This window comes from Rhinopithecus bieti, unplaced genomic scaffold, assembly GCF_001698545.2.
Source record: "Rhinopithecus bieti isolate Rb0 unplaced genomic scaffold, ASM169854v2 scaffold_28066, whole genome shotgun sequence".
Classification (NCBI taxonomy): domain Eukaryota; kingdom Metazoa; phylum Chordata; class Mammalia; order Primates; family Cercopithecidae; genus Rhinopithecus; species Rhinopithecus bieti.
The window spans coordinates 1,296,328-1,306,320 of NW_016813021.1; positions in this window are offsets into that span (position 1 = coordinate 1,296,328).

Sequence of the window (9,993 nt, forward strand, 5' to 3'; positions counted from 1 at the left end):
TGCTGGTTTCTGTCGCAGTCAGATCAGTTGACAGCACCAGGCTTGCACTTGCACGTGGCCATGACTTGTTGAAAGGGAGGGTCCTGTGCATTGACCACAGTCCCCACCACTCCCTATTGTCCCACACCTGGCTGGCTTCTTACACTGAGATTACCTCCTGGTCCTTGCAGCTTGGAGTGCGAGCCACAGATCTAGGTCTCACGAGCCCATGTTGGTTTCACCCCCATCTCTCATACTCATGCTGCAGTTTGCAGTGTCAGCAAATTTTACACATCCCTACATTCAGTTCGAGAAACATTAATTAAGCACCAGCTGTATACCAAGCACTTTCCAGAGGCTCAGGCTATCCTGAGAAGGGTCTCTGAGGACAACTCTGTGACAATGAGAACGCTGAGACTTAGGGAAGTTAGGTAATTTTCCCAGGGTCCCGGAGCTCGGAAATGGTGTGGCCAGGCCCTGGGATCAATTCTTCTGATTCAAATGCACTCTTTTCTCTTCCTTCCTTCCTTCCTTCTTTCCTTCCTTCCTTCCTTCCTTCCTTCCTTCTTTCCTTTCTTCCTCCCTTCCTTCCTTCCTTCCTTCCTTCCTTCCTTCCTTCCTTCCTTCCCTCCTTCCTTCCTTCCTTTTTCTTTCTTTCTTTCTTTTTCTTTCTCTCTTTCGTTCTTTCTCCTTTGATGGAGTCTCACTCTATCGCCCAAGCTGGAGTGCAGTAGTGCGATCTCGGCTCACTGCAACCTCCACCTCCTGGGTTCAAGCGATTCTCCTGCCTCAGCGTCCTGAGTAGCTGAGATCACAGGCACCTGCCACCACGCCCAGCTAATTTTTGTATCAATTGCACTTTTTCTATAATACCTGTGAGGAAGTAAAAAAGGGCTAGAGTGTCTGGTGTAAATGGGATTAGTAACTAACAGTTGTTGAACGCTTTCTATGATTCTACCCAGTTTGTGTTAATTAATCTCCGTTAACCTCATTTACCTTCCCTAACAACTATGACAATGGTTCTCAAAGTGTGGTCCCTAGGCAGCAGCATCAGCAGCACCCGGGAGCTTGCTAAAAAAATTCACCGGGGGGTGAATTTTCAGCCCCCACCCCAGACTTCAGGAATCAAAAACCCTGGGGTGGGGCCCAGGAATCTGTGTTTTGAGAAGTCCTTGGTAGATTCTGATGCATGTGCATGTTTGAGAACAAGCAACTGAAGCCTGGAGAAGTTACATCAGTTCCGCGGTCCCCAACTGTTAGCAGTGGAGCCCAGATTTGAGCCCCGATCACTGGCTCCAGAGGCCACGCTCCGATGCTGTGCTACACGGCTATCTTGGTGAGAACCAACAGCTGCTCACGGAGCCCGGGTGCTGGAGAAACAGTAAGGTTAAGCTGTCGGCTGCAGGCAGTGAGGGCAGGGTTTCCTATACGGCAGCTCTCCCAGGTTTTTGTTTTGTTTTTTGTTTTTTTTGAGATGGAGTCTCACTCTGTCATCCAGTCTGGAGTTCAGTGGCATGATCTCGGCTCACTGCACCCTCTGCCACCCAGATTCAAGCGATTCTTCTGCCTCAGCCTCCTGAGTAGCTGGGACTACAGGCACGTGCCACCACACTCAGATAATTTTTGTATTTTTAGTAGAGACGAGGCTTCATCATGTTGGCCAGGCTGGTCTCGAACCCCTGACCTCAAGTGATCCACCCAACTCAGCCTCCCAAAGTGCTGGGATTACAGGCATGAGCCACCATGCCCCCGCCTCTCCCTGCATTTTGAAGAAAGCAGAGGACACAGCACAGAGACCAAAAGAAAGGCCTAGAGGCAGGAATAAACAAACCAGATCGGGAGGGGAGGTGACATGGGGCTGCTTGGCTGGGACGGGAAGTCCACATACAGGAGGAAAGGAGACATGTGTGGGGGCCGGGCTGTGGGCAGTGGGAAGGGAGGCACTCTGTGGGGCCTATCCAAGCTGGCAGAGCGCATGCCCTTTCCTCACGGGGCTCACAGTCTTGCAGGAAGAAGGACATGAAAGAATCTCATGCACATATCAAACCACAACTGTGACATCTGCTCCCAAGGGATAGCTCAGAGTTTTTACAGCAGGGGTCCCCAGTGCTGTACTGCACACACTGATACTGGTCTGTGGCCTGTTAGTGACTGGGCTGCACAGCAGGAGGTGAGCAGCCAGCGAGCAAGCATGACCGCCTGAGCTCCGCCTCCTGTCAGATCAGCAGCAGCTTTAGATTCTCGTAGCAGCACGATCCCTATCGTGAACTGTGCATGCGAGGGATCTAGGCTGCGTACTCACAGATCATGCCTGATGAACTGTCACTGTCTCCCATCACCCCCGGATGGGACCGTCTAGTTGCAGGGAAACAAGCTCAGGGCTCCCGCTGATTCTACATGATGGTGAGTTGTGTACTTACTTCATTGTATATCACAATGTAATAATAATAGAAATAAAGTGCACAATAAATGTAATGTGCTTGAATCATCCCCAGCTCCCTCCCCACTCTCAGGTCCATGGAAAAATTGTCTTCCATGAAACCGATCCCTGGTGCCAAAAAGGTTGGGGACCGCTGTTTTACAGCATAGAATCTAAGTGTGACTTAAGGTCTGAGGGGGCAGGGGAGGCTTCCCTATGGAAGGAAACTCACATATGTGTGAAGGCCCCAAGTGGGAACATGTTTAGCAAAACTGCAAAATTCGAGGAGCTGAAGCAAGGCCAGAGAGGCCTGAGATGGGGCTGGGGATACCCAGGGGCCTCTCGGCAGCCGGGAGGGAAGCCTCTTCCAGCTCCCCTGCATACATGCTCACCAGCCCTGCCCTGACACACCTGTCCCCTGCGACAGACCCTGGCTCCAGCAGGTCTGGCCTGGGAGGACTTCGCCCAGAGGAGCAGAACATTGTCAATAACCAGGGATCGGGGAGTAACCCCGCTCTGCCCAAAGTGCAGCTTGAGGGCCCCGGGAGCCACTGTGACGCTACTGTGTATGCTTCATTTAGTATGCGCCAGAACAACAGGAAACCAGAATGCCAAACCGGCTTCACATGAGGCTAAGTCAAAATAAATAAATAAATAAGAAAAAAATCAATCAACTGAATTGATTTTTAAAATGTATTAAATAGGCCGGGTGCGGTGGCTCAAGCCTGTAATCCCAGCACTTTGGGAGGCTGAGACGGGCGGATCACGAGGTCAGGAGATCGAGACCATCCTGGCTAACACGGTGAAACCCCGTCTCTACCAAAAAAAAAAAAAAAAAAAAAAAAACTAGCCGGGCGAGGTGGCGGGCGCCTGTGGTCCCAGCTACTTGGGAGGCTGAGGCAGGAAAATGGCATAAACCCGAGAGGCAGAGCTTGCAGTGAGCTGAGATCCGGCCACTGCACTCCAGCCTGGGCGACAGAGCAAGACTCCTTCTCAAAAAATAAATAAATAAATAAATAAATAAAATAAAACAAAATAAAATGTATTAAATAAACATGTTACAGGTGACTCATAGACAGGACAAAAGTCCTGAAGGTTGTAGGCAAACCTCTAAAGTTTGGGAAACAATGAAGGAATTTAACACAAAGACCATCCTTAGGAGGGACCAGCACTCAACCATGGTGAACGTGTAGGACCGAGCCGGGCGTGGTGGCTCATGCCTGTAATCCCAGCACTTTGGGAGGCTGAGGCTGGTGGATGGCTTCAGCCCAGGAGTTTGAGACCAGTCTCAGCAACATATCAAGACCCTGTCTCTACAAAAAATACAAAAATTAGGCAGGTACGGTGGCATGCGCTTGTAGTCCCACCTACGCGGGAGGCTGAGGTGGGAGGATCATTTGAGCCCAGGAGATGGAGTTTGCAGTGAGCCGAGACTGAAACATTGCACTCCAGCCTGGGCAACAGAGTGAGACCCTGTCTCAAAAAACAAACAAACAAACAAACAAGTAGGACCTGAACTCGAGTTCACTCTCTCAGACTTCCCCACCCAGCTCCTGGACCCCACCAGAACACCAGAATTCAACACATGCTCACTGAGCCCCTCTGTGTGCCAGGCCTATGCTGGGCCCCAGGGTCACAGCAGTACCCCCAAAAATCACTCTCTGGCCTCCCAGAGCTGACATTCTGCAGAAGAGACAGACAACGATCAGAAAGACAAGCAAACACATGACCTCTGACAGTGAAGGAACCACAGGGGGTGCAATGTCAGGCTGTGCTGGGTCAGGCTGCCATTTCAGAAAGAGAAGTTGTTTGACTTGAGACCGGAAGGAAGTGAGGGAAGGAGATCTGTGGGTTCCTGGGGAATGTGGGTCCAGGGAAGGCCAAAATCAAGTGCAAAGGCCCCTGGCGAGAATGTACTTGTTACGTTCGTGGAACAAGAAGGAAAGAAGCAGGCTTGAGTGGAGTGATGGAGTTGGAGTGGTTGCCCAAGGAAGCTTGAGTACACAGGGTCTTGTAGGCCACAGGCAGGACTGGGGCTTGTTTGTTTGTTTGTTTTGAGACAGTCTCGCTCTGTTGCCCAGGCTGGAGTGCAGTGGCACAATCTCAGCTCACTTCAGCCTCTGCCTCCCGGGTTCAAGTGATTCTCCTGCCTCAGCCTCCTGAGTAGTTGGGATTACAAGCATGTACCACCACGCCAGTCTAATTTTTATATTTTTAGTAGAGACCGGGTTTCACCATGTTAGCCAGGCTGGTCTTGAACTCCTGACCTCAGGTGATCCACCCACCTCAGCCTCCCGAAGTGCTGGGAGTACAGATGTGAGCCACCCCACCCAGCAGTGGAATTTAATTCTAGTTTTGTTTTGTTTTTGAGATGGAGTCTTGCTCTGTTGCTGAGGCCAGAGTGCAGTGGCGCGATCTCAGCTCACTGCAACTTCTGCCTCCCGGGTTCAAGTGATTCACCTGCCTCAGCCTCCCAGGTAGCTGGGATTACAGGCACGCACCACCACGCCTGGCTAATTTTTGTATTTTAATAGACACAGGGTTTCATCATGTTGGCCAGACTGGTCTCAAACTCCTGACCTCAAGTTATCTGCCTGCCTCTGCCTGCCAAAGTGCTGGGATTACAAGTGTGAACCACCGCGCCCAGCCGGGGACTTGGGCTTTCAAAGAGCGCGTTGAGAAGCCGCTGGAGAAGTGAGCTCGGGGGGTGTGATGGAGGCCTTGAGGCTTCAGAGGCCCACGGGCAGCTGCGTGGACAGTGAACACAGGCTACCAGTGGAGGCAGGGACAGGGCTGGGAGGCCCTGGCCATTGTCCAAGAGAGAGGAAGTGGAGATGGGGAGAGGGGTGGGGTCAGGACCCATTTTGGAGGAGGAAGTGGCAGGACTCACTTGAAGAGTCAAAGGTGACTCCAGCTGCTTCCTTAAGAGGTCGAAGAAAGCGCGAGGGGCAGGTTCAGTGGAGAACGCAAGAGTGACCCACTCCGGCCGAGTTCACTCCCAGGGAGGCCCTCAGGGACAGGGAAGACAACGGCACCCCCTCCCTGTGAAATGCCAAGCTGAGGAAGAATCAGAACACATGACACAGTGACTCAGAGAGATGGGGGCAGATGCTGAGATGAGGGCTGGCCGGGCAGGAAGGGAGGTGAGAAGGTCTCATGGCCTCACGTGCCAGGAGGGCTGGGCCACCATGTGCGGGAGGGAGGACACCCAGGCACCAGGCCATGGTCATGACACGGGTCTCTTTGTCCCTTCTGGTCTGCCGACCTCCTGAGTCACTCCTGACGGAGATGACCGATCCATCCCTGGCCCGCCTCCCACCCTGTCCCTGGGACGGTGCCTGGGGTAGGCAGCTCCATTATCCTCCTTGATGAAAGAGCTCCCAGCGGCACTGGCCACTCCAGAGCCTCCTCCGCAGGTGGGTGATCATGCAGGGCTGGGCTCTTGCGACTGGCCAGGGGTGGAGATGCACTGCACTGCTGAGAAGTGCTTTCTAGGAGTTCAAGACCAGCCTAAGCAACACAGCAGACATTATATGTAGGAAAAAAATGTTTAAAAATAAGCTGGGCACAGTGGCGCATGCCTGTAGTCCCAGCTACTCAGGAGGCTGAAGCAGGAGGACCATTTGAGCCCAGGAGTTTGAGTCTGCAGTGAGCTGTGATTGCACCACTGCATGCCAGCCTGGGCAACAGAGTAAGACTCGGTCGCTAAAAAAGAAAACAAAAGGTCGACTGTGGTGCTCATGCCTGTAATTCCACCACTTTGGGAGGCCAAGGCGGGCAGATCATCTAAGGTCAGGAGTCCAAGACCAGCCTGGCCAACATGGTGAAACCCCATCTCTACTAAAAATACAAAAATTAGCCAGGCGTGGTGGTGCGCACCTATAGTCCCAGCTACTCAGAAAGCTGAGGCAGGAGAATTGCTTGGACCCGGGAGGCGGAGGTTGCAGTGAGCCGAGATTGCACCATTGCACTGCAGCCTGGGCGACAGAGCGAGTCTTGGTCTCAAAAAAAAAAAAAGGAGAAGTAGCCAAGTCTCTTTCTTTCCCCACTCTTCTCGCTCTCAACTCCAGGCTGCTCCTTAAACAGGAGGTGACAACCTCACCTCGCAAATTTAAAAAACATTTCTTTTAATTTTGAAATAATTAGCAAAGTTGCAAAGATAGAACAGAGAAGTCTGGTAGCAGCTGAGCCAAATACCCCTTCCCACCCTGGAGCTCGATCTGCCTGGGGAGTGGGAAGGAAATGACAGTTTAGTCCCAAAGGGCCTCTCTGTGAAGCTCAGGCTGGGGCTGAGTAGCCAGAGGTGCGTGAATTAAATGTCTGCAGGGAGTGCTGGGTCAGCAGGGTACGTGACAATGTCTGGAATAATGACGGCTCACTTTTACAGAAAGCCCGTTCCATAGCAGCCACCGTGCAAAGTGCTGTAAGGACTGGGGACCTGTCACAGCACAGCCCTGAAGTTGTAACGGCAATCTTATTATCACCCTGGGAGGGGAAACTGACGGATGTCACAGCAAACACATGGCAGACCTGGGACTGGAACCCAGGTCTGTTTACCACATGCTTGTCATGAGATGTTCAGGTTGCTGAGTGTGTCCTGTGTGTGCTGTCGCCAGCCCTGTGAGGAAGGCACTATCATTGTTCCCATCTTACCGTCCTGGGCAGAGGTGGGGGTGGTGAGGGGGACACAGCCAGGCAGGGAGTGGCCACCCAGGGCTCACAGGGACTCTGTTCGTTGCCTGCTTTCACTGCTCCCCTGGTAAGGGGGTGACAGTCAAGTCACCAAAAAAGACCAACGACCTGTTTGGAGGAACGACAGGGAGGAAGAGTGAAAGTGCCGAGGCTGCATTCTCAGGAGTTGTGCTCCTCCTCCCTTGCCTTCTCCATGCAGCCCTTGGCCTCCAGAAATCAAGACACGTCCACAGACCCATTGTCCAGTCCCCTCCTGTTACAAGACTATGAGCCACACCTGGCGCCGTGGCCAGCAGAAACCTCAGCTACTCCTTCTAGGTGAGGAGCAGGAATTCAAGTCCCAAAGGGTCCCCTGCCTGAGACCTTTGGGACCTGGCGACCTGGCCACCTGGCCTGGAGTTCCCCATTGAGATTGCTGGAATTAAAAAAATAAAAATTTACGGCCAGGTGCGGTGACTGGCACCTGTAATCCCAGCATCTTGGAAGGCCGAGGAAGTGGATTGCTTGAGGCCAAGAGATGGAGACCAGAATGGGCAATGTAGAGAGACCCCGACTCAACAAAAAATAAAAAATAAATTAACGGGGTATGGTGGCTGATGCCTGTAGTTCTAGTTACTCGGGTGGCTGAGGATTGCTTGAGCCCACCTCAAGTTCAAGGCTGCAATGAGCTATGATCGCACCACTGCACTCCTTCCTGGGTGACAGAGGGAGACTCTGTCTTAAATTTCTTTTTTAAAAAAAATAAGTATAGATTCACAGAAGTTGCAAAGATAGAACAGAGAAGTCTGGTGTGTGCTTCACCCAGCATCTCCTGATGGTTACTTCGACTAAATCATTCAGGACAGTATCAAAACCAGGAATTTGACATTGGTATAATGTGTGTGTACAGTTCTGTCATTTTATCACATCTGGATGTATATAACAACAACTGCAGTCCAGATACAGAATTATTCTGTTACTACAAAGACCTCCCTTGTACTACGCCCTTCATAGTCAAACACTTTCCCCCACCATCCCTAACTCCTGGCAACTTTTCATCTTCTCCACCTCTGTCATTCTGTCATTTCAAGAATGTTACGCTTGGGCATGGTGGCTCACATCTGTAATCCCAGCACTTTGGGAGGCTGAGGCAGGTGGATCACTTGAGGTCAGGAATTTGAGACCAGCCTGGCCAACATGGTGAAACCCCATCTCTACTAAAATACAAAAATTAGCCAGGCATGGTGTCAGGCAGCTACTCGGGAGGTTGAGGCAGAAGAATCACTTAAACCCGAGAGGCAGAGGTTGCGGTGAGCTGAGATCGAGCCACTGCACTCCAACCTGGGGGACAAGGGCGAAACTCCATCTCAAAAAACAAACAAACAAAAAGAACGTTACAACACATGTGATCCTTGGAGACGCTTTTTTCACTCTCTGTACCGCTCTTCAGAGTCGTCCAAGTTGTTGCCTGTATCCTCTTCATATCTCACTCATTTTTATTGCTGCGTAGTACTCCATGGCATGGATGTAGCATAATCTGTTAAGCCACTCACCTAGTGAAGGACGCATTGGTTGTTTCCAGTTTTTGGTTTTGTTTTGTTTTTTTTCTTGAGATGGAGTCTCGCTCTTGTTGCCCAGGCGCTCTCTCTGCTTACTGCAACCTCCGCCTCCCAGGTTCAAGCAATTCTCCTGCCTCAACCTCCTGAGTAGCTTGTGTTAGAAATGCTTGTTTTTTGGTCCTGTAAAGAAATAGCACTTGAATATAAATTTCATTTCTTTAGCAAGGCTATTTTACTTTCTGCAGAAAGGGTATACTCGCTGGCAGTTTTGCTCCAAAAGTACAACGCACAAAGGAGACAGGGTCATTTATAATTTGACACATCTGCTTTATTGCTGTGTCTGGTTTCTATTGGCTGGAACGGGACCTCACATTCTGTATTTGTCCTGACTGGCTAGCAACTTAAAACTTTTAAAAGAGGCAAAGGCAGAGGAGAGCAAAAGAAGGAGGAAGTAACTTGTGGAATGCTGAGAAAGGTAAAACATTTCTACATAAGGAAGAGGAACAGACTACGACTTAATGCTTTCTTGAACTAGTATAAGCATGCTAGGGCAAATATTTAGGCTAAATTGTGGGAGTTAAGAACATAAAGTACATTGATTTTTTTATTACGGCTAGAAGATATTTAAGAATGTTAGCACAGATCTTTGAATAAATTTTGCNTTTTGGTTTTGTTTTGTTTTTTTTCTTGAGATGGAGTCTCGCTCTTGTTGCCCAGGCGCTCTCTCTGCTTACTGCAACCTCCGCCTCCCAGGTTCAAGCAATTCTCCTGCCTCAACCTCCTGAGTAGCTTGTGTTAGAAATGCTTGTTTTTTGGTCCTGTAAAGAAATAGCACTTGAATATAAATTTCATTTCTTTAGCAAGGCTATTTTTACTTTCTGCAGAAAGGGTATACTCGCTGGCAGTTTTGCTCCAAAAGTACAACGCACAAAGGAGACAGGGTCATTTATAATTTGACACATCTGCTTTATTGCTGTGTCTGGTTTCTATTGGCTGGAACGGGACCTCACATTCTGTATTTGTCCTGACTGGCTAGCAACTTAAAACTTTTTAAAAGAGGCAAAGGCAGAGGAGAGCAAAAAGAAGGAGGAAGTAACTTGTGGAATGCTGAGAAAGGTAAAAACATTTCTACATAAGGAAGAGGAACAGACTACGACTTAATGCTTTCTTGAACTAGTATAAGCATGCTAGGGCAAATATTTAGGCTAAATTGTGGGAGTTAAGAACATAAAGTACATTGATTTTTTTATTACGGCTAGAAGATATTTAAGAATGTTAGCACAGATCTTTGAATAAATTTTGCTTCTAAGAGAAATTACTATTTATTCTTTTTTTTTTTTTTTGAGACGGAGTCTTGCTCTGTTG